The sequence below is a fragment of the Macrotis lagotis genome, chromosome 1 (genome assembly GCF_037893015.1).
Source record: "Macrotis lagotis isolate mMagLag1 chromosome 1, bilby.v1.9.chrom.fasta, whole genome shotgun sequence".
In the NCBI taxonomy this organism is placed as follows: Eukaryota; Metazoa; Chordata; class Mammalia; order Peramelemorphia; family Peramelidae; genus Macrotis; species Macrotis lagotis.
This window is the reverse complement of record NC_133658.1, coordinates 270,966,969-270,991,736: the sequence shown is the minus strand read 5'-3', so window position 1 is coordinate 270,991,736 and position 24,768 is coordinate 270,966,969. Positions and strand designations below refer to the sequence as shown.

General features: G+C 39.0%; 1 long non-coding RNA gene across 1 annotated transcript in view; it reads right to left on the bottom strand.

Annotated features, from left to right (window-relative positions):
- Positions 1 to 1,112: 1,112 nt before the first annotated feature.
- LOC141516166 (uncharacterized) overlaps positions 1,113 to 24,768 on the bottom strand; it is a 123,779-nt gene continuing 100,123 nt past the window's right edge. Inside the window, exons 2-3 of the long non-coding RNA XR_012476622.1 lie at positions 23,616 to 23,726; positions 1,113 to 2,143 (exon numbers count right to left, since the gene is read on the bottom strand). This is a non-coding gene — a long non-coding RNA (uncharacterized LOC141516166). The remainder of the gene's footprint in view (positions 2,144 to 23,615; positions 23,727 to 24,768) is intronic.

The window sequence follows — 24,768 nt, the reverse complement described above, 5'->3', positions numbered from 1 at the left end:
TATGATCTCATTGTGTAGAATTTTATTATTATTCAGGTTTGGATAAACCACAGGCCAAATGATGCCCTCTGCAACATTACTATTTTCTGCAAATATCTTAGTCATAGGCAAGTTTTAGTCCTGTCCCCTAATGCCACTGCATGATGGAGGACTTGGCCAGGGCTAGTGCAATTATGGCCAGAACTCTGTCAACTGGAAAAGCATCTAGAATCATAACATCTTCAAGTTGGAAGGGGCCATAGAACTTATTTAATCTAATTCACACCTAAACAGGAATCCTTTCTACAACATTCCAAGGGAGTGGTCCTCTAGCCTCTTGTTTGAGCCTGCCTGTGATGGGGAATTTACTGCCTCACAAGGTAACCCATTCTGCTTTGGTACATTCCCTCTCCCCTCATATCAACTTAAATACTGCTTCTTTACAATTGCTACCCATTTTTCTTTTTTTTTTTTTTAGGTTTTTTTGCAAGGCAAATGGGGTTAAGTGGCTTGCCCAAGGCCACACAGCTAGGTAATTATTAAGTGTCTGAGACCGGATTTGAACCCAGGTACTCCTGACTCCAAGGCCGGTGCTTTATCCACTATGCCACCTAGCCGCCCCCCCCCATTTTTCTTTAAACAAAATACATTTCATATCCCTTCAGATACTTAAAAATAGTTTCCTTATTCTTCTTCCAAATCTTTTTTTTAATATTTCCCAGTTCTTTCAACATATATATACTTAAAACCTGAATGACCTTGGGCAAGGTTCCACTGGAACTCTGTTTCACCATTTGTAAATTGAGGGACATTGGAATAGATGGATACTTCTGGCTCTAAATCTATGATCTTTTGGTCTTCATATGGCCTGGCCCTTGGTTCTTTAATTATTTTTCCTCTCCCTCATCTGGACATCCACCAGGAGCTAGTAGTTAGATGACACCATGACCAGATTGCTGGGCTTAGAAATCAAAAAGACTTACTAGATACTTACTATCTGTATGATCCTGAGCAAATCTCTGTTTCAGTTTCAACTGTGAAGTAAGAATAATATTAGGATCTACTTCCCAAGGTTGCAAGGATCAAATTAAGTGGAACTTTTAAAGTTCTTAGCAATGTCTTTTGTGCTCTTATTAAATGTGTATTTCTTTCCTTTTCTTCTTTCTTAAGATGCAGAGTTCAGAACTAGATAGAATACCTCATATCTGGTCAGACAAGGGCAAAATATCTTGGAACAATCACTCCTTCATTCTGAATACCATCCTTCATTCTGATGTACTTTTGTGCTTTTATGCTTGTCTCTATTTCCTTTTCTAGTCAAATTTGACTCATAATCATGGCAAAGTTAGTCTGTGTTTATATCTTCCCTAAGCCCAAACTGATATGGGGAAAAAACTCAGTCATAGAAATTTAGTGCTGAAAGGAACCTTAGACATCTGGTTATACCTTCTCCTATAATAGATGAAGAAACCAAAGCCCATAGAAGGAAATTACTGTCAGAGATAAGACATGACCTGGGGTCTAGAACAGAACCAAAGTCAGCTATTGACTCCTTCAAAATTGTTAAGTTCAACTGTGAGGTTAAATCTTAGGAAGTAGAGGTAAGCCCATTAATCAAACCATAGACAATTGGGTACAATAAAGCAACTATTGCATACTTAGCCTTTTATTTGGTACACTGGTGGATATGAAAGGAAAAAAAAAGAAATAATTCCATAGATCTGCCATAGAGAGTATACAAATTGGAACATTGAAAGCTGGTTCCAATTATAAATGTATCTTTATTGATGGAGAGTAACAGTTTCACCCCTGAGTTTGGGGGACACTTTTTCAAAGTAGAAAGTTGGACTCTAAAATCATAAAATAAACTGTACATGTTAAGTGTGGGGGTGATTTTATGGTTAGGAGAGAAAGGAGAGAAAAGCGAATAAAAATTTTAAAGCTTAGGAGAGGAGGAGAAGCGTTTTGTTGGTTACAAATGATCATCTCAGAAGCGACTTTTGCAGATGCTGGTGCTTTTGATCAAGGTCTTCCTCATCACTCCACTGTTCCCAATCCTCTGTTAATCTCTCTGGAAATCAGGGTAGACACAGGCAATGATGATGCTGCATGCAGATCACTGCTGCCAGGATTGGCTTTGTCAGGACATTGGGATACTGCAGAACTGGGAAGCAGAAAGACTGGAAGGAGACTCACAGCACAAAAGGGGAAAATCCTATCCCAGATCTAATTGCTGCAGGAGCAGCGGAAGAGAAGAGGAATTCAAAGGGTAAGGAAAGGGGTTCCTGGGAAAAGACAGTTAAGAGTTGGTACCTACCTGACATACTTGTCGGATCTATTTTCTCATTTTAAAGATGAGGAAATTGAGACCCAGAGGGATAAAGTGGTCATACTGTTAATACATAGTAGACAATGATTTCAGACTTAAGTCTTCTGACTTTAAATATAGTGTTCCTTTCCAATCACACATTCATTAAACTGACATTTCCTCTGAGTTCTTTTGGGGCACAAAGGGGTAAAGTCCATTGAATGATAGGGTGACCCATCCTACCCACCACCCTCCTCACCACAACTTGTAAAACCCTTCTGCCTCAACCTTTGCCAGGTTCATTCTTCAATCTCACTCTTTTCTCCCAGGGAGCTGACAGATTATAGAAACCTACCCTGCCTCTTCTCAGCACCAGTGTAGATCAGCCAGTTCCCTCCCTCCCAAAAGTCAGCTTCTCTAACAAAGACATTCATTCCTTTCTCACCCCTTCCCCAAGATTGGCAGAATATATTCTTGTCACCCCAATCTTGAAATAAATTGTCTAGTTTATGGATTTGTGCCTTTCCAAATTTCTGGAGATGTAGGGGAGAGAAGAGAAGAAAAGCAACTGAATCTTACACCCCCCCAACTCTGTTTCTCCCTTTAGTCTTTCCTTAGCAACTGTCCCCTAGACCATTCCTTGGTTGTGAAACAGTGAATCCAAATCATTGGATATATGTATAGAGAAAAAAAATGTGTTAGAATCCTAACATACTGTGTGGCCTTCAACTGGTCATTTTACTTCCAAGTCTCAAATTTTGTCCTTTATAAAATGAGAGGGTTGAACCAGATAACTTCTCAACCATAAATCTATTCTTATGAGCCTAGAATTCTTCCTTTCATATTCTTCCACCTTCTGGAAGTCTGAAACCTAGCCTTAGCCTGAAGGTGACACATCTGTCCCCCTCTGCAAGGCTACCTCTGCTCCTTTTCCCATAATCTCTGATTCATAGGATAGGACCAAACAGGAGAGACTGGCATACTCCTCACTCCATGCTTCTGCTTTTAGACCCTCCCTCTGCCACCACCACTTAACAACTCTCCTCCTTTAATGTCCTACTTCATCCTGTCAAGATCTTTATTGATAGCAAAACACTTCCAGACCAATCTCCAATAATTTTAGTATGGGATTTGAAGGTTTCTCCATCCCGTCTCTAATCCCTTTAATACCCTGTTTCCTTAGTCAACTTTCCCTCCTTAATCTTTGACTCCTAATTACCTCAACAATACACAGTAGTGACCATACTTCAAACTCCTAGCTCAAATGAATTCCAGAGCACCTAGGTGGCACAGTTTTTGAAATATTTTGAAAAAAAATCCAGTGGCAAGACAATGGCAACAGTCCAGGATGCAATGGATGATCTTAGTAGCATCTTTGATGTCTCACCAAGCTCTAAGTGCTCCACAGCACCTGCTTCAGTAACCTTCATGGCCATTGGAACAAACTGCTCTCATCTGCCTTCTCACTGAGAGGTTTGAAGCCTTTTGGTTATCCTCAACCTGGTTTAGCCCATCTGCTAAGGTTTTATTAGTGTATGGCCAATGTGCATATTACAACTTCTTAGAGTTTACCAGGTAGACAGAATGGAAGATGAGTAGCCCTAAAAAGGGTTCTACAAGACCTCATACCAGAGCTTCTAGTTCTCTTTGAATATAGTAGTTGCTATATTAGTATTTACTCCCTTTCTTTTCCTTTCTTCCATCCACCCTGGTCACATATGTTCTACACATGTATGTCCTTTTTACACACATATATGTGTATATATATTTCACTCTCCTGGAAGGAAATATTTTGCTGCTATTTTTCTGACTATAACATACCACTAAATACCTTTGGTTCTCTGGCTGATTATTAGAGATAAAGACATCTTGTGGGAGTTTGTAAACTATGGTTTTAGATGAAGTTCACCCCACAGAGTATCTTGAAAGGACCCTTTGCTGGAGAGCTGTCCTATGAGTTGGGGTAGAGGTAGGGAATACATGAGAATAGATCATACAAAGTTGACATTGGAAGTTCTGCTTTGCCGAATCCCCTAGTTGCTAACTCATTTCTCCCACACTTACTCTACTAATGCCCTCAAATAACTACCATATTCCGTTCACCCTGTATACCTCTCTCCTCACCCAAAAATTGGCCTCTAACACTACCAAACAACTCCACATCTAGAAATTTTAGCATCTAGAGCAAATTCATTTGAGGTAGAGGTTTAAGTTATGACCATTACTGTGTTGTATTATTCAGCTGTTTTCAGTCTTGTCTGACCCTTCAGGCCCCCATTTGAGGTTTTCGAGTGCTCAGCTCATTATAAGGATGAGGAAACTGAGTCAAACAGGGTTAAGAGATGTACCAAGAGTCACTCAGCTAGGTAATTATTAAGCATCTGAGGTTAAATTTGAACTAAGGTCTTCCTGATTTCTGGTCTGGTGCTCTATCCACCACTTAGCTGCCCCTTGCCATTGGATTTTGATAACTCTGGATGAGACAGTGAAGTGACCCCTTTGAGCAATTCCGCTCACTTAAATCCAAGTTACCCATAAATCAATTGAAGTCACTGATCCTCTTCAAAAACAAAGGACAGATAGTAGCCATAATTATGTGCCAAGCTTTTTTTGTAATTTTTTTTTTAGGTTTTTGCAAGGCAAATGGGGTTAAGTGGCTTGCCCAAGGCCACACGGCTAGGTAATTATTAAGTGTCTGAGACCGGATTTGAACTCAGGTACTCCTGACTCCAAGGCAGGTGCTTTATCCACTACGCCACCTAGCCACCCCCAAAGCTTTTTTATAATATTATTTCTTTTAATCCTAACATTAAGCCAGAGAGATAGGTGCTATGATTATCCTTATTTTACAGTTAAGGAAATTGAGGCAAATGGAAATTAAGTGAATTATCAAGATCATATAGCTACTAATTATCTGAGTTGAATTTGAACTCAGTTCTTCCTGAATCCTGGAACAGTGCTCTAACCACTATACCACCTAGCAGAGAAACATGGTAGAGTGACTCCCATTTCTGACACTGTTGTCTTCCAATGATATCATTGCACTGTGTCTATCAGTTTTGGTCCTCACTTCTCTCCTCTAAATTCATTGTTTCTGCCAGGTACTGCTCCACATGGTCTCTCTCAGATGCCACAAGTCATGGCCTTTCTGGTATGTGATTGTGTAACCACATCCCTTTGCTTCCAGCTTCCATGGAAATCCTTGGCTTTCATTCTAGTTCTCCATGATAAGGGTGGAATGTGCCATGATCTTTTAGTTCAAAAATTAGAACCATTTTAATAATGCTTTTAGCAAAGCATCCCTTTGCCTTAGTTATAGAGGAGGGAAAACAGCCTTCTGTTTTCCCCTCTTTTATCAATGACCTTTGTCTGTTCTAGTCTTAGCTAGAAGATCTTTTATCTACAGAAAAAAATAGTTTTTGGGGCAGCGCAGTTGGGGCAGCTAGGTGGCGCAGTGGATAAAGCACCAGCCCTGGAGTCAGGAGTACCTGGGTTCAAGCCTGGTCTCAGACACTTAATAATTACCTAGCCGTGTGGCCTTGGGCAAGCCACTTAACCCCATTTGCCTTGCAAAAACCTAAAAAAAAAAAATAGGACTTTTTCCCATTTTTTTGAATGTTTGTATTTTTACCCCAGACACCAAATTCATTAGGACATATCCTCCCATCTACCTAACATGCTCATGCTTTATCTTTTCTCTAAACCAAATTCCTGGTGGATGAATTTGTGTCTACAAAGCTGGTCTCACTCTAGGTCATGATGAGCATTCCATGTACCTCCTGATTGTAATCTCTAGATAAGGGTACACCTGATAATTGTTAGAGATGTGTAAGCCAAGAAAACCCCAAAACAAAGACAACAGTAATAGCATCTACCTCCCAGGATTGTGAGGATCAAATGAGACAATATTTTTAAAGCACTTGGCACATAATCGATATTTAACAAGTCCTTCCTTTTTTCCTTTCTTCCTTCCTCCCTCCCTTCCTTTCTTTCCCTCTTGTCTGCCTACATGCCTGCCTTTCTTATATACATACAACTAGCTAAAGTCTAAAGGGACTTTGAGCTCACCCTCACTCTTGTATCATCCTTGTAGGGGGATCAAGGGGTTAGACTGGAATTCTGAGTTCATGGTTCGTGTTGGTTCAGTAACTCCTACATATCAATAGAGAGAGGAAGCAATGATGAAACTGAGAAGCCAGAGTCAGTTAACCCTGTCTTTCAGGACTGTACCAATTGAGCTAGATTCTACTTTCCTGCCCTAGATGAAGTAAATGTTCAGGATTACCGGGCAATTTAACAGTTTAGCTTCAACTCTGTCAGCCAGTCAGTGAGTGAAATGGATGCGCCAATGATGAGCTGAAAGTCTGTGTTTCCTGGCAGCCCCACCAGTGCTGAGGAAGTACTTCTGACTCAGGGCTCTATGATGTATTTGCATCCTGTTTACTGAGCCCGTAATTTTATTAGGGAATTGGCAAGAGTGTCATTTTGCCATTTTTATCCAATGCCCGTTCTTCCCTATTTGATTCATTTAACTGCCCAAGCACGTTTAATCCAGGAAGAAGCCATTCTGAATCTGCCCAAGGGAGGGATGGGTGATCACTGCAGCCCCTTCAGGAATGTACCTCCCACCACTCATACCACTCAACCTCATCTCCTTTTCCCTTCCCTCCCTCCTGACTAAAAGTACCTTGACACAAAGCTAGTTCTGCTGATCTCTGTACTAGTTTACATACACTGAAACTCTGAGCTCACTTCTCACTTTAGGCAGAGAATCAACTTACTATTCAGTTAACTAAAATAGAATGGAATCTTGGAATCAGCTTATAGCTTTCTCCACATCTAGGATGCTCTCCTATCCTCTTTATACCCATCCTTTAAAGCTCTATTCAAATACCACCAATGTTAAATATCTCTCCTTGATCCCACCAGATAGAAGTGATGTTTTCCCTTCTTAGACCTTTCCTAGAATTTGGCTTGCACTTCTCTAATGCACTTATCATATATTATTTTATATTAGTTACTTAAGTACTTGTATATTTATGAGGAAGTTTTCTCATATGGGAGTTCTCTATACCAATAAAATCACAAGTCTATTCCTCATCCTTAACCCTACTTATGCAATAAATAATGTTGGTAGTAAAGCACCATGGTACTGTATTGATCATGATGTCAGAGGACCTGGGTTCAAATTTTGCCTCAGTTATTATTTGTGCTGTTATGCAAATGATTTAACCTCTCTGTGTCTCTCATTCTTTATGTGTGAAATGAAGAGGTTCAACCAAATGACCTCTGACATCTTTTCTAGGGGAATGATGCTATGAGTATATATCCTATTTCCCTACTGGACAGACAGTAAGTTCCATTCTAAGGTAGAACATATGTTTTAATGGAACTCTACATCACCAAACATAATCTATAAGAATAGCTAACATAAACATAAGTTTACAGATTCTGTATGGAGATTCCTATATAGTTACAACAATTTGTTGAATTAAAAAAACAAATATTTTCTCAGAATTGGGGAAGATTTAAGGACTAAAATATATGTCCAGAGGTCTCAAACCCTAATGTGACTCCAACTCACACATGTCAATACTGCAATGATCTTATCATTATGGATCCTCTTTCCAATACTGCAGAACAGAACCTGTTCATGCCTTCTTATCTTGTTTGATTCTTATTCATGACTTCCAATAAATTTTCCATAGAGAGTACATTTCAATTACTTACTTCTCCCCCCAAGTGTCTTAACATTACATGGGTACCAAATACAAATTTTTCATGGTTACTCTGTGGTCCTTCTGTAAACCATTGATCTTTAAGACATTTTCTAACCTTCTTTTTCACTATCCTTCTCTATAATTTGTATTGGAATCAGTTTGTATTCTAGACTGTTGATTAAATTTGAAGCAATTTCTTGAAGTAGTTTGGAGGCTTAGAAAATTTTTTTGGTTTTGTTTTTAGAATTTCACTAATTTCTTATCCTTTGCAGTAGGTTTGACACATAAACTGTGGTCCTTTTTCAAATGCTCATCATAAGCACCATGATATGAGATCATATATCCAATGAAATGATATTTCTTTTTACTTTTGGACACAAAACAAAGGCAACTTCACTAACTCAGTAATTTACCCATCCAAAGAGAATCTACAATCCAACCATCTATTTTGCAGAAACCTCCTTTGGACTTCTGGTTTCATTTACAGTGGGGATGTTAATTCAAAATGATTTCCCTTCTGGTTTCCTTTCTGATTCTCTGAATTTTGTCACCATGATTCAGGTGACTTCTCATCCTTTTGCCTCCCTTAGCACCTAGAGCCTTTTCATCCTACAATAGGCCTCTGCTGTCCTGTTCCCCTTCTCTCTTTGGTGCACTTCCTGTTTGGTAATGGACCCAGGCTAGTCATTCTTCATTTCTCTTTGGGTTATGATTCTGACTCTACGTACTTTGCCACCATTCCCCTACCCCAGGATCTTATTCCCCTAACTAGAAAGCTGTCTTTCTCCAATTAGAAAATAAGTTCCTTGATGGTAGGGACTGTCTTGATTTTTCTTTGTCTTTGAATCTCTAGCACTTAGCACAGTGCTAATAAATACTTAATGTTGCCAATTCAGTTCCTCTACTAAGTATGTCCATTTTTTGGTCCCTAGCACCACACAGTACCAACAATTTGAAAGAAAAAGTAGTATTTCCTTCACTCTCCCAGTGCATACAGTAAATACAACACAACCATTTTATCCCCATTTTACTGATGAAGAAACTAAGATTCAGAAAGATTCAATTAATTGTCTGGGATCAAACAATGTGTCAGACACAAATTTTGAAACCAGGTCATCTGATCTCAGTTCCTTCCATAAAATATTGATTTGTGGGTAATTATACTGGGACTTGATAGAGTATTAACCCTAAGATGAATGTTTATAGAAGGTAGAAGGTATGAAAATTGATTATTATCACTGTCTGCTCTTTTTTTTGACTATTCTGCCACTGTAGAAAAGCAAGAGCTACCTAGAACTGAAGCTATTTTGTTTTTTTTTTTCAAAAGCTGCCAAGGACAAAGAATTCAACATTAAGTAGTGAGCCTACTATAGATAATCCTCTCTAGAATTAGCTGGTCCTAGGACAGAACATGACAGCAGGTGTAGTCTATAACCAAGATCATTCTCAGTTTTTCCTAGCACTGAAGAATCTGCCAGATTCCCTTTGCTGGGATAACTTTTGTGAATCCAGGATAATTTCTACAACACAGTGAGTCATCAGAGTAGAACTTTATTCACATACATACACATCTCTAAAATTTCTACCTGTTTCCATACAATCCCACAAAATTACTTTTTTTTAACCTTGTCATGTGTCTCTTGAGCCTCCTGTTTGATGTCCAAATTTTCTATTAAGCTCTGGTCTTTTCATCAGGAAATGTTGGAAGTCTTCCATTTCATTAAATGTCCATCTTTTCTCCTGGAAGAAAAGGCTCAGCTTTGCTGGGTAGTGGGTTCTTGGCTGCATTCCAAGCTCCCTTGCTCTTCAGAATATCTCATTCCAGGCCCTTTGATCCCTTAATGTTGATGCAGCCAGGTCCTGTGTAATCCTTACTGTGTCTCCTTGGTATCTAAATTGTTTCTTTCTGGCTGCTTGCAGGATTTTCTCTTTTATCTCATAGTTGTGGAATTTGTTCACAACATTCCTTGGTATTTTCATTTTAGGATCTCTTTCTGGAGTGGATCAATGTATTCTTTCAATAATGATTTTGCCCTCTGGTTCCATGATATCAGGACAGTTTTCCATCACTAAATCCTGTAATATTAAGTCCAGGCTTTTTTTCCTCTTCAATGTTTTCAGGAAGACCTATAATTCTCAGGTGGTCCCTTCTTGATTGGTTCTCAAGATTGGTGGTTTTGCTGATGAGGTATTTTACATTTTCTTCCATTTTTTTTCAACTTTTTGGTTTTGTTTAACAGACTCTTGCTGTTTCATGAAGTCATTAGTTTCCACAGACTCCATTCTTTTTTTTTAGAGAAGAATTTTCTTTATTTACCTTTTGCAGCTACTTTTCCAATTGATCAATTCTATTTTTGAAAGAGTTTTCCATTTGACCAATTGAGGTTTTGAGAGAATTATTTTCTTTTTGCATTTATCCAATTGTATTTTCCAATGATTTGTTTTCTTTTTTTCAAGGTGTTAATTGTCTCTCCCAAATTTTCCAATTGATTTTTAAACTCCTCCTGATTTCTTCAAGGAAGTTTTTCTGTGTTGGAAACCAAATCAAATTCTCTTCAGAAGTTCTAGATCTCTCTGAGTTAGGATCTTTTCCTTCCAGGAATTTTTCTATGGGCCCTCCTTTTCTCTGACCTTTCTTCATTTTTCTAAGACCTTATGTTGGCAAGGGGCTGGTTCAGAGGTTTGCTATTGAGATCCCTAGAGCTTTACTCACTGGGTTTAGTAACTCTAGTTGGGCTGACCAGTAGGCTGTGTTGGTTGCTTTCTCTGGAGAGTCTGTGACCTTAATTTGAGGCCCTCTCCCTTAGCCTGGAGGGGGTGGATGAAGCTTTGAGTACTTTTATCTTTGTCCAATGGTGGGTTTTGCCCTATGGCAAGGTAATTGCTCCCCCTATTCACAGTGGAGGGAGGCCTGCTGCTCTTAGCCTGGGGCAGAGGTGGGCTGTAATTGTGTTTCTGGGAAGAGGCTTCAGCTGAAATGAAGGTATGGCTGCAGTTCTCCTGCACTAGAATTTACCTTCCTGCTCTGCAGGCAAGCTCCAGACTGTCAGTGCCACAACCAATACCTCTGCTCCCTAGTTGGCCTATGCCCCTGTGGCCAATGAGGCTTGTCCTGCTTTTAGGCATCCAGGCTCTAGTCTGCCCTGCCCATCAGGCTAGTGGAGCTCTCAGGCTCTGACCCTGTCCTGTGCTCCTGGCAGAGTCACCCATGATCCAGGAGGACAAACCTTGAGGCAGATCTTCTAGTTTCTCTTTCTGGGTTTTGTAGATCAGATTTCTGTTAAGAGGTTTGTTTCATATTATATATGAGGGAAGATCAGGAGACTAGCACTGTGCTTGTCTTCTCTCCACCATCTTGGCCAGAAATTCCCACAAAATTACTTTTTAAAAAATTCTCTCTGATACATAGTTAATAGAATAATGAAGGTCAATAAAGTTAAAGGGGAAGAAGAAATTGAAACTGAAAGGACGAGGTTATGTGGAATGATGTGCACTGGATTTGGAGTCAGATTACTTTTTATTAAATTCTGAATCTGCTACAAAATGTTAATGTGATTCTAGAGAGTTTCCTTCCACTTTCTGAGCTTCAGTTTTGTCTGTCTTTATGTAATACTCCCACTGGGATCATGTCCCCAATTCATACCCCAACTTGAAGTTAGGGATATAGGAGAATGACAACTACTATCAAGGTTCTAGAGATAACTTTGATGGTTTATGCTTCTAAGACTATAGTTCACAAGCCCCCAACCGGGGTGCTTTTCATTAAAAAATCAGATTGATTTCATTAAATCTGTTGATTTAATTAGTTTCTAGACAGTATTTACTAAGAATGTATAGTAAGAACAACTAGTAAAAATATTGTTTCCAAAAGTCTGAAGTGAGTTTTATCACAAATACACAAAGTATCTATGAAAAGAGTGAGATCAAACTTAGAATACAATAGTATAGAATCACATTGTAGAGAGCTTGATGATCATGTTTGTCCTTTGTTCTCAAAGAAGACCATGACTTCAGAGGGGTGCATATAGTGCATATGGGATGCATATAGTCTCACTTTCTTCTCTGGAGCAATCTAGGTCCAGTGACCAGTTTCATCTAATCAGGACAATTGGAGAGAGCCCTGAATACTAGTCATATGTGATAAAGGGTTAGCTCAAGCTCCTGTTTCTGAAAATCTTTTCTCCCTTCATAAAAATCTCTTGAAGTTCCCTTTCAATATAGCTCTCTGCTATTAAATTTTCTTTCAACTCTGATCATTTTATCAGGAAAGTTTTGAAAGTCCACTATTTCACTGGCTATGTTCAATTTTGCTGGGTTGTTGATTCTTGTTTGCAATTCAAGCTCTTTTGCCTTCTAGAATATCATTCCAAGCCTTTACAATCCTTTAATGTAGAAGCTGCTAAATCTTGTATTATCCTGACTGTGATTCCATGATATTTGAATTGTTTCTTCCTGATGGCTTTTACGTTTTATCCTTGAGTTGGGTGTCTGAAATTTGGCTATAATATTCCTGACAATTTTCATTTGGGGATTTCTTTCAGGAGTTAATGGGTAGATTCCTTCAATTTCTATTTCACTCTCTGCTTCTAAAATATCACGGCAGTTTTCCTTGATAATTTCTTGAAAAATGATGTCTAGACTCTTCTTTTTTGATCATAGCTTTCAAGTGGTCCAGTAATTTTTAAATTATCTTTTCTGGATCTGTTTTTCCAGGTCAGTTGTTTGTCCAATGAGATATTTTCTTCTTATTTTTCATTCTTTTTATTTATTTTATTTCTCACAAAGTCATCAGCTCCCCTTTGCTCCTTGCCATATTTTAAGGGAATATTATCTTCAGGTGAGCTTTGGTATCTCCTTTTCCATTTGGTCAATTCTGCTTTTTTTAAGGCATTCTTCTCACTGACTTTTTTGGGCCTCTTTTTCCATTTGACCCAGTCTTGTTTTTAAGATGTTATTTTCTTCAATTTTTTTTATATCTCCTTCACCAAGCTACTGACTGTTTTCATGATTTTCTAGCATCACTTGCATTTATCTTCCCATTTTTTCCTTCAACCTCCCTTTTCAACTTTCAAAATGTTTTTTTGAGCTCTTCCATAGCCAGAGACCAATTAATATTTTTCTTGGAGGCTTTAGATTCAGAAGTTTCAACTTTATTATCTTCTTCTAAGTGTGTATCTTCTTATTGCTTGCTCATTTCCTCAGCCTGTGACATTATTTTAATTCTTTGTTAAGATAGGGCTCTGCTTCCAGAGTGAGGGACTCACTGTTCCAAACTTTTGAGAGTTTTTGCATTTGTTTTCAGAGATACTTCTAGGGCCTACAAGTTCTCAATTCTTCCAAGGTCTTATGAGAGATTATGACTACTCTTCTGGCCTGTGCTTTGGGCTGTGGTTGACCACAAGCACTCCTTTCTTCCCTGGAACTGTGAGGAGGGTCCCTGCTTCACTTGGTAAGCTTTGCTGTGCTTCTGTTTCTCTTCCTAGCATTGAAACCCAGATCTGAATACGGGCAAAGCAACAGAGTCCTGCCTCAGTGATAGCAAGGAGACTCCTGTAATCTCTTTCTGACCCCTTTACTGTCACTCAGTCTTTTTGTGGGTTCTGCCACTCTAGAATTTATTTAGAGAGATATTAAAGGTATTTAGAATGGTTTGTGCCACTGCCTTTACTTTGCCATCTTCCATAAAATGAAAATATCATGAGTTAGATAGGCCTAGGCTTTATTCTTAAAAGATTCCACCAGGGGCAGCAGTGGATAGAGTACTGGGCCTGGAGTCAGGAGTACCTGAGTTCAAATCTGACTTCAGATGCTTAATAATTGCCTAGCTGTATGACCTTGGGCAAGTCACTTAACCCCATTGTCTTAAAAAAATTTAAAAAGTAAAAAAAAAAGATTCTACCCCTTTCCTCTAAGGATGTATTTGAGATATCAGTCCTAAAACAGAAAAGTTAAAAGACTTATCCTAACTCATTTAGTATAGTGTTTGGTACTTAATAAGTTTTTATTGACTGATTGAAATTGCAGGTATCAGAGCAAGAATTCCAAACCTTGGCTCAAGGATTCCAAACTTTACCCATGAATCCAAGTTAGGCACTCTTTGTACTCATACTGCCTCAACTCAAAAATGGATTTAAAAAATTCTAAGTCCTATCAGACATTGAACAGCTGGTCCTTTCTTGTTCACTCCAGCTGAAGTTTGAGTTTTCAAGAATTCAAGAAATAAGATGTCAAGGAAGGGGAAGAAAGGTCAGTGCAAACTCAGGATCAAAGGGAAATTCTTAAATCCAATCTTTTTGAGATTCAAACATCAGACATTTTAAAAAACTCATCTGTTCAATTTAATTCCCATTTATTGAACTGCTGGCAGAGTTCAGTGTACTTTACAGAAGGGGCAAAGACATTGTGGAAATGCTCCTTGCTCTGGGGCTGGAGGCTAGTGATCTCCCTATGCTTACTTGCTCACAGTTGTTAAAGGCAAATCTGGAAAGAGTCTGACCTCAAGTCTCAATGTGTACACAGTAAAACCTCATTAACTCAAACTCCACTAATTTGTGATTGTTGGACACCCAGCTGGGCTAAAGTTTCCCTAAGCAATGTCTATGAGGAAAGGGTTCACTAATTAAATGAACAGTGGTAGCACTATTACAGGGAGGTTAACCATACTTAAGAGGAAAAACTCCTTTCAAGCACTTCACAAATAATCCTTTAAATAGATCTGATTAAAGCTCTTTTTGAAACCTTTTAACCATGATTTGATATTAGTAATGTAATTTCTTGAAATTTATTAATTCAATAGCCACCAAATTATAATTGCTTATGAAGGCAGGGCCTTGTCCTAAAGGCACAGATTGCAACACCCAGATTATAACAAAAGTCTCTTGATCCCAAGTAAAGTGTTCACCTCCACTAAAGCAAGTTGCAGAGAACATTAGACAGGTCTATTTAAGCAAACTTTACTGTTATTTTGTCTCTTGTTTTCCTTTTTTGGTCATTTGGGGATGCATCTTGGTTTTTGGATTGCATCCTGGGAAAAACATTTTACTCTCTGTTATATTTTCATGTTCCATAAGCTACAGAAGACTTATGGATATAAAATATAGTCCATGGGGAGCGCAACTCAAACCTTGGTAATTAGGATGAAACTCCACACAGTCATCTGAAAATGTTGGAGGCATAAAACGAAAGTAAAAATTACACACTCCAGCTGCAGGTGGGGATTTGATTAGGGTTTTATCACACCCCATTTACTAAAAAGAAATTGCTATTTCATGCAGAATTCACGTCTCCCTGTACAACAACCAGGGGCTTTTACCTTGAAAGGATGTTGCATTCTATCAAGGCAAAGCAAAACAGAGGGCAACTGGAAATTTAGGTAGCCCCCCTATGTAGGAGCTAGGGTGATAGGACTTTTTTTCTGAAACATAAAAGTGAATAGTGCTCTAACAATATCATCACTAATACATATCACAATCAGGAAATCAAGGCAATAGATCTTTGGGGAAAGATGATAGCAACTATTGCCAAAAAGCTTAACAAGAGATGGAGCCTCTCCCTTTAGCTTCCAGACTCCATGAAGAGAGTGAATCAAATCAAAAAAAGCTCAAGCTTCTGTCCCTGTTTAAGGGAGGTGGTAAAGCTTTGTGTTTTGGATGGAAAAAGAGAAAAAGCCTTATTTGTCAAAGCAGGGAAGTCCTAGAGAATTTGATTACCCTGATGCCCTTTGGTAATTTTTTTTTCGTGTGTCTGTGTTCCCCTGTGTTGATCCTCCCTTAGAGCATTGGACGGTGCTATCAGCTGCTTGAGGTCTTAGGCTTGAAATACCCGATTTTGCCAGGAAGTGAAGTCCTATATCAGGATCATTGACAGCTGCATCCTTGACACATCCTTAACTGATTCTCTTAGGCATTCCTTTATCAGAGGTCCTCAAACCCCTACAATCAAAAGTAATATGATTCTGAAAACACACTTAGGAAGCTGATTACTGTGAATAACTGAGGGCAATGGGTTCTGGGCAACAAACTGCCCTTGCTCCCAAAGGGCAGCAAAATGTGGCTTCTTGAGTAGAGATATTCTAAAGTGAAGGCAGACTGCCCCTCCTCCACACCCCCTCGGGTCAACCAGTGAGAAGGTGGAAAGGTTTCAATAATATACTAGTAGTCGGAAAGATAAAAGGACTGTTCAGCAATCTGCCCAGAGATACCATACCTTCCAAGGTACCTTATTTAAAATGTGTTTGTTCAGGGTCTTGTCAGATCTCTGGTCTTCAAGGGCCCAGTTGTACACGAAGAAGAATTTTTCTTTACCCTTGGAGTGCCCTAATTATACAGAGCATTGATTTTACAATGCATTCGTGGATTGATTGCGCTGGCCCGCTCCTCCCACAGGAAACAGCTTGCACACCAGCATTTTTTGATCTCTCCAAAGTATTCCCGGAGGTGAATCAGTGGCGCTTGCATCTTCTTGTCTCATGCTTTAGTCCCAGGAAGCTGGAAATGTGTCTTAGGATGACAATAAGCCCCTCAGAAAGAGCTGAGTGCGGAAGAATCAAGGGAAGAGATTTCTTCCCTTCCTCAGGCAGCTGCTCCTCTGGACTAAGATGCAAGCTGCGGGTGTGGACATGAGCCTGCTAGTTCAGCCAGGGGGCCCTTTATTTTGATAGGGCAACAGCATAATTCTCACTACAAATAACCTTAAATAGAAGAAAAGATTCGCTCATGGAGACCGATGGTAATGGAGTTAGAAAATGTGTAGCATTATAATGAACATTTAAAAATTAATTAACTACTTTGCTTTCAAGGTGGGAATGGGGAAATGAAATAGAGTTTTTATAGGATTGGTACAAGAGAAAAAGAAATTTTGCTTATACTGGTTGCTGTCAGCCTCTGGGCTTTTCAGAGAATCTCCTTTCACCACTTGAGTAAGAGCGCAAATGTTTAAGGAAGGCTTGTCCCAGCAGGTAGGAAAGAGCTGGCTTTCATCAAAAGCTTCCAAATTGTACTTCCTCACCTTCATTTGCTCAAACAAGCAGAAATCTTTGAGCACGAGACTGCAAAACTGTATTAAATGCTGGGGATAGTCATAGCAATCCTTTATACAGCAGAACACTTTTTATTCAGGTTTACCTAGCCCTAGGGGCCAGAATTACTAGTTATAGATCTTCCACCTTTCCACTATAGCATAGCCATTCTAGGAAAATGGGTGCATATTGAACATCACTTTGTATTTTAATGTTTTTTTTAAATGGGCAGTTGATTTTCTCCTAACAAGACTGTGAGCACTTTAAGAATAGGATGCTTTTGACTAATTTGGAAATAAAGTTGTCTTTCATTCTCGAAAAAGATCATATATCACGGAGGTGATGCCATGACAAGCAGGTGAATTGGATTTGAGTGGGGAGTTATGGGGGGAATAAGTGAGGAACTAGGCTAAGTCACCAGCCTCATTTTTTCCTCCACAGCCATCAGGATCCAGTGGTCAGATATGAATCAGGACAACTGGAGATGGCCCTGGATCCAAGACAGTCAGGGTTAAGTGACTTGCCCAGGGTCATCCAGCTAGTAAGTGTCCAATGCCTGAGGAATATGGAAATATATTTAGCATGATTGTACATTTATAACATGTCAAATTACTCCTTGTCTTGGGGAGGGGGAGAAGAGAATTCAAAATTCTAGCAAAACGAAAGTTGAAAACTATCTTTACATGTAATTGGGAAAAAAATTTTTAAAAAGAAGGAAAAAATAGTATGTTTTATGCTTCATTTTATCTCCCAGAGACCCTAGCACAGGGCTGGATATACATTAGGTACTCATAAATTTTTATTTATTGAAAAGTCCTGTGGAATCTGGGAATTGATCTCCTTAGATCCAATAACTGAAACCTTCAACCCCAACTGAGAATCACATCTTGGAGACAAACTCACAAACACACCCCAAACCTCAGAATATTTAGAGGCAGCTTGGTGACCCAGAGGATTGAGTATTGGATCTAGAGTAAGGAACGTAAGTTCAAATCTGGCCTTAGACACTTAACAGCTGTATCATCCTGGGAAAATTACTTAAGCTCTCTCTCCCAGCCTCAGTTTCTTCGATGATAAATGGGAATAATAATAGCTATTGCAAGGTTGGTGTGAGGATCAAATAAAACATCAAATAAAGAATTATGTAAATGCTAGCTCTTATTATTACCTCATTTGATTCTCACACAAATTCCTTGAAACATGCTTTATTATCCTCATTTTACAAATGGAATCCCGAGGTCCTGAAGGGTTAATTCTCAGGGTTAGACACTTAGTAAGGATCTAAAGCAGGATTCAAATTCAGTTTATCCTGATTTCTAGTTCAGTTCTGTACCTACTGTGATATCTTTCCATGCGTTTGGGCATGCCTGTTCTCAAGAGGTTTTCCCTCTTATTTCCATACCCTGCAGAGTCCCTTCTAGATGTCAATGATCTTTTTCCAGTTTTTTTCCCTCATTCCTTTGCTTTCCTGGCCCAGGAATAAGATTCCTCTTGTTATCCCATATACCCTGTACACACTACCAAAGAGCAGCCCAGTTTTTATATATTTTCCATTTCAGAGAATGGCATAGTTTGAGACAAGAGGTTATTTGGTAGATCCTTAATCCCCATTACTGAGTAACTTGGTGGCATATTGGATAGCGTAGCAGCCCTGAAATCAGGAGGACCTGAGTTCAAATCTAGGCTCAGACACTTGATATTTATTAGTTGTGTGACCTTGGGTAAGTCACTTAACCATGATTGCCAATTTACTTGCATGCCATGGCATCACCTCCCTGTTGTCATGGTCTTCTTCAAGAAAGAAGGACAAACAACAACCCCCCATCACTGCTTCTACCTTTCCATTTCATCTCTATAAGGGTTTTGACCTTTCTTAAAACAAACAAACAGGGGCAGCTAAATGTGGGCACATCAGCCCTGGAGTCAGGAGTACCTGAGTTCAAATCTGACCTCAGACACTTAAGCTCAGACACACTAGCTGTGTGACACTGGGCAAGCCACTTAACCCCATTGCCTTGCAAAAAACCTAAAAGCAATAGGAATAGCACTGGACTTGAGTTAAAAAAGAAAACAACACAACAGTTTAATTTTGAATCCCAGCTTATTCATTGACTTGCTATGAGACCTTAAATGAATTATTCTCCAAGCCTCACCTCATTCTGTAATACCTGAATACCCCAAAGGGTGATATGCTTCAGCCTCAGCTAAAACAATGTGCTCAGAAGGGTTTTTTCCCCAAATCTTAAAGTACTACTTAAGCACTATTTCTGGTAAATGATTATTTCTAATCCAGGATCCTAGACAGAGAGTTAGAAGAGATCTTAGACAATCACTTAGTCCTAACTCTCCATTTTACAGATAAGGAAACTGAGACTTCCAGACATAAACCATTAGGACATACAATTGGTAAGTAACAGGGCCAAAATGTTGAGCTATGTCCTCAGACTCTACATCCTGGCCTCTCTCTCCTCTGATCCAGGCCACCTGGCTACATTATTTTCTCTGGCTCTTTTCTCCCCTCTCCCAAAGCTCATCCCTGCACTGCACCAAAAGGAAACTTCAGCCCAGGGAGTTTTCTGTCCTGTTTCCAAAGCAGTTAAAATATTTATCTGTTACCCAAGTTTATGAGTTGAAAAAGCTATGTTGCTGATTGGTGAGCTGGACAGTGGAAGCAGTATTTACACAGGCAATTTTGGACTTTGCATGGGTTAATTCAGAAAAGAAAGAAAAAGGTAACACTACTAGGGAAGACACAGGAGGACATGCTATAAATGTCTTCATTATACCAGGTAGCAATTTTGCAATTACACCTAGATTTTCCAGGCAAGGTAATTTACTACTTACTGCTGGACAGGACAAAGGAAGAGATAATTAAATCTGCCCTTAACTCAGTTAAATATTCATGATCCCCCCCTTACCACCCCCAATCTAAATCACTTTCAAACCAGTTTTAACTAAGATTTCAAAGGGAAAAGCAAAATCATTTGCCAGAATAGATGCTTTTTACTGAGAACTAAAGGAAATGAGGGAAGATAATTTATTCAAATATTGAGCTTTGGGTCATTAGGCACTTGCCATTGTCACCTATAGAATGTGAATGCTGAACTACACAGGAGCCACAGCCAGGATCCAAGGCACCAAGTGGTGTATTGGATAGAGTTGTGGATCTGGAATCAGGAAGACATGAGTTCAGATCCAAGCTCAAACGCTTATGGACTCTATGATCTTGTAAAAGTCATTTCACTTCTTCCTGAGCTTCTTCATTGCTAAAATAATAACACTCACCTTACAGGATTATTATGAGAATTAAAGGAGATAATAGTCATTGAGTATTTTATCGTGGTTTCTGGTACATAATCATCATGTCAATGTTAAGTATTATTATTATTATTATTATCATTACAATTATTATTGTTATGATTAATGCTGCCTTCTCTAGGCTGGCTGCTGAATCTGCATCAGGAAGAAGCTGTTTCTCCAAAAACCTCTTGCAAAGCACTTTGCCATTCCCTAGATTTTATAAAGAAGAAATTTTGTTCTGTTAATGAGAACCCAGACATAATACTGATACCCAGACAAGACCCAAGTCCCTTTGCTACACCCTACATGCTGCAGTGTTCTACTAAAATATAACCAGAAATTCCTCATCTCCAGACTCTCGGGAGTCACTTCTGCCTCAGCATTTCCTTTCTTCTTTTGGCTCTTGAATTCTTGGAGCAACTATGAAATGTTTCCAATGACCCCAATAGAGCATATAACAAAAACCCATGATTAACAAACAGATAGACTCGGGGTGAGAAGTAATATTATTCACTTTACAATTTATCTAAGTGCTTCTTGTGAAATTACATTTCTGCAAAATGTCTCCACATTTCATTATACCTTGGTAATGACCTTGAGTTTACAAAGTCTCTGCCCTTGGTGCACAAGTTTTGTTAAGGCCTACCAGTCTAGACAGATTTTAAGTATGACATCCAGACCTGGAAACTTTGTCTATCATGGGGGAAGTCCAGCCACAGAAGGGCTCATGACCATAATGTGGGCCACCAGAAATGGGTATTGAGAGGCTATGGTACTTATAAAACCATCTCCCAAGGTGTGAAGGGATTGCCATGCATGAAGGGCAGAGGGGTGGAATGGGGTAATATCAAATACCATTTAAATCACTAATCTTCTGAAGGAGAAAAAGTAAGTTGATTACCTTCCAGGAGAAACTTGGATCTTAATCATCAGGAACAATAACCAATTGAATATCCATCAGCAAATAGGATGAAAATCTCTCAGAAACAATAATATACTATTAGGGGGAAAATAGGATTTTGATGTGTAAAAATTCAACTTGCATACACTATATTCAGGACCATAACTATTGTGTAAACTTTGCACAAGGGAGGGAGGTCCACATGCATTCCACCGGGGATTTTGTTCTTAATTAACCAAGTTCTGTGTGAGTATCACAGAGGACCGCTGGCAATGATCCTAGCTTTGTGATGGCTAGAAGAGCTGTTCATGAAGCCTAAAATAACCACTGACATTTGTATAGTGCTTTACACAACTTGTCACTGTATAGGATTCCAGTATTCCCTAGAAGTTTTAGTGTGCCTTAGTATATAATATACATATATATTGCAGAAATGTGTATATACATATTGAAAACCTTAAAAATATAGGTAGGACATGAAGTTTTATTCTCTTGGATTTACCTTAAACCTTTAGGTGGAAGCCATCTGTCCAAGATGACTCCTAAACCTATAGGTGGAAACTATCTATCCACTATGACCAACTTAAGCAGAGGGAGACGGGGGTGGGGGGGAATCAAACCAGGATATTTATACATAAATAAGAAAAGACAAAACATTAAACCTCCCTCGAGGCCATTCTATTAGGATGTACAAAATTTTTTTCATCGGAGTATCATCCTTATAAAATGATACATATCTAAGGGAGGACACATTCCTGTGTTAAAGTACAAGGAGGGCAGGTCAAATATTCCTTTCTAAGTATAAAAGAGGACACATTCAATTTCTCACAATAGCTAAGAAAATCAACCTTTGACCAGGAATGTAGTTTTGACAAAATTATTCTTTGAGAATATATATTATATATATGCAGATAAAGATTATATTGTGTCCCCCATTAGATTATGAACTCCTGGAGGACAGGGCCAGTGCTCCCCCCCAACTCTCCTTCCTTGGTATCCCTAGGATTTAGACTGGCTCAGAATAATTGCCTAATAAAAGTTTGATTGATAGACAGATAATCTCATTTACACCTCACAACTCTGGGAGGTAGGCACCACAAGTATGAACTGCGTCATTCAACAACTGAATATAGTGGGGTTCAGTGGGCCTATGGTCACATAGCTAATAAGTGTCAGAAGTCTGATTTGGATGACAGCCTCTGCTCCCAGGCCAGTATACTTTCCACAACACTACCCAAGCTAGCTGCCTTTGCAGCTCTCCAAGACTCCAAATATGGTTCTGCTTCTCGCTAATTTGCAGGAAGCCCTTTATTCCAAAGCCTTCTCAAACAGACTGATTAAATAATAACAGCTTGCTCATTACTACGAATATAAATAGTGGGGATATCCCCTGAGAGAGGATCCAGCTGGTGAAGCTTCAAATCTTGTACCATATTAATATTTATGGCTATGCTGTGTAAGTACGCAAACTCTTGGCATTGCTCCATGCAAAAGTTTACACATCTGTCATTTATGATTCTACCTTCATATCACAGGCAGATTATGGGGAGAAAAAAAAACAAATGGGGAATGCCTGATTGGACCTGATTAGAGGCAGAGAGGGATGGAGGGCATTGGGATGCATTGGACTTCCTTTCCTTTCTACTTACAGCTTCTATACACCTTTGCCCAGAAATCATTGACTAATGATAGTTATAATAATTGTTATTATTATTAATTATGATTGTTACAGCTACCATTTATGGAGTATTTCCTCAGGCACTATACTAAGGGGTTAAACAAGTATTTTCTCATTTGATTCCACAACAACCCTTCAAGATAGGGAGTACTTTCACGGATGAAGAAATAGAGGTTAAGTGACTTGTCCAGGATCACATAGATAGTATCTGAGGTGAAATTTGAACTCAGGTCTTCATGACTTCAGGGTCAATAGTTTATGTAAGGTGCCAACTAGCTGGACTATAAGAAATTTGAAAGGTTGCAGAATCACAAAATCTAAGAGTTAGGCTAAACCCCAGAGGTCATCTAGACTTCCTATAAAGACTTTGGTTGATTGGAAGTTTACTACCTCCTGAGGCAAAGTATTTCACTTCAGGTGGGTTCTCACTGTTAGGAAGTTTTTTCTCCTTTTGAGGAAACTTAATTCTGCCTCTCTGAAGCTTCTCTCCCAGTTTTTCTGGTTCCACCCTCTAAAGTCAAACAGAAAGATTCCTTTCCATAGGACAATCCTGTAAACATAAGACATCAATCACACCACCCTAAATTTTCTCTTCTGCAGACCACCTTTTCTATGACTGTCCCAACTCAACACTCTTTTTCAAATGTGATATTCAAACCTGCACATAATACACTAAATATGATCTGAGTGAGGAGAGAAACTTAGTGACTTACCTATGGTCCCATAACTAGTTAGGGCCATTTTTGAGTTCAGGAAAAGGTAATTCATGGATGAGGTGTAGCATACCTGCATCTCCCCTTGAGAGAAAGGAGGCTTTTCAATACCTGGAGATGGAGACAGAGAGAGTCCACTTCAGGCTTGGTGTCCAGTATAAAGGCACAGGACTGAGGGAGAAATGAGATATAGGATAGCTAATATCCCAGTTTGGCTAGAATATAGAATAATATGTAAAGAGGAATATTATGTGGAGAAGCTCACAAAGGTAAGTTGGAATCAGATCACTGAATACTAATATCAGAGGTTAATATTTTAATTAAAAGATAATAGTTGGAGGCAGGTAGGTGGTGCAGTAGATGGAGAAATGACCTAGAGTTAGGAGAACCTGAGTTCAAATCTAGCCTTAGAAACTTGATACTTACTAGCTATGTGACCTTAACTTTGTTGCCTCTTCCCCCCTCCAAATTTAAAAAAAAAACGTAATGGGGAGTTATGGAAATGAAACTTAAGCAAAAGTGAATCAAGCATTCCAGGGCAATGGGGAACTACCTGAGCAAAGTCATGGCCACCAGGATATAATGGGTAGTGAACAATGAAGGGAGCAGCCTGGATGAAGTGGAAGGCCCCTATTGGGCAATAGCTGGACTTGAGCCCGGATGGGTAAAAGGGAAGGGCAGTTTATAGACATTATCATTTGTATTTATAGATGGTAAATGAAATATTAGAGCGCTTGGTGAATTGCATCCTAATTGTTTGCCTAACCTTTAAAATGTCTCAGAAAGATTACTTCACCTCAGGTTAGAGAGAAAATAATAGCTCCATAAAACTCTATTTAAGTATCACTTTAAAGTTTAAAGAGGGTTTAATTGAAGAGTGACTGGCAAATTGCACTGATCATTTTTCCCTTGCCAGCATCTTCTAGGTCAGGGCTAACTGAAAACAGTTTCCAGTTCTAATACCTCCTAACGGACCCTAGATTTATAGCCAAAAGAATCTTTGGAGGTCATCAAGTCTGACCCCTCTACTTTTACAGATGAGGAAACTGAGGCCAAGAGAAATTAAGTGATGGCCCCAAGGTTACACAGGTAGCAATAGTAATAATAGCTGACATTAATGCTTCATTATGGTTATTTAAGGTTTGCTAAGAAG